The 877-nt window shown below is 31.2% G+C and overlaps 1 protein-coding gene across 1 annotated transcript in view; it reads right to left on the bottom strand.

Moving 5' to 3' along the window:
* LOC119593845 (hornerin-like) overlaps nucleotides 1–877 on the bottom strand; it is a gene marked incomplete in the record, with an annotated part of 29685 nt that overhangs the window by 18838 nt on the left and 9970 nt on the right.

Genomic DNA, 877 nt, shown 5'->3' with positions numbered 1-877 from the left:
TCCTTGTACCGGCTAATCTCCAATCTGTTCTAAATATATGGTAACAAATGATCAGCCCTACCAGAGCTAAAGTTTCAAATGAAGTCCTATGGAACAACGGGTATTTAGCATAGACTTTCATTCCCTAGCACCCCACTAATAGTATCAATCAAACGGACCCTATATGGTCTCTTGAACTGACCATTTCATTACTTTCATCTTTTTCCCAGAAAACTTTAATTAATCTCTTACATAAGAATATCTAAATAATGAATATAATATATCTATATCTATCATATATTCCTTGTTTTTCCTACTGCCCTATGCCTTATGTACAGTAGTCTAAGTGTCTGCAAGGCTCTCCACCAACAGGCCAACTTCCTAGCATACTAATTTTGCACCAGGATAATGTTCAATAATCTGGCAGGTGTTGAACTGTAGCCCATCCACAATTCAAACACAAACAATGAAGGTGTAATGTAATGAGATGTTTTCATGTTTGAGTTCTAGTCATAGTGGCAAGATTAGATCTTCAAGTTCTCTTTGAAGTAATGTAAATCACAGTGTGAATGATAGTAATATCGATTATTAAATGAGTATGCTTTCCCATCTAATATTTGCATAAAAAATTCTACAACACAAATAATTTGGATTTTCAATTAGTGCTCTTCTCATTATCTAATATAAACTTGGTAGTGAATAATGGGAAATTTTTAAAATAATAATTCTATCCAAAATAGTATAAATGAAAATCATTACCTTATGGAATAAACTGAAAATCATAACAAATGTAATACAATTTTATTTAAGTGTGAAAACATCTAAATCCATTTTGGTAGGTGGTGTTAAAATTCAAATTATTATCAAGAACAATTGATTTGAAGTGAAGAACATTTAC

Source organism: Penaeus monodon, chromosome 32, assembly GCF_015228065.2.
Source record: "Penaeus monodon isolate SGIC_2016 chromosome 32, NSTDA_Pmon_1, whole genome shotgun sequence".
NCBI classification, from domain to species: Eukaryota; Metazoa; Arthropoda; class Malacostraca; order Decapoda; family Penaeidae; genus Penaeus; species Penaeus monodon.
Note: the sequence above shows the minus strand (reverse complement) of the source record. Positions and strands in the feature narration are given on the sequence as shown.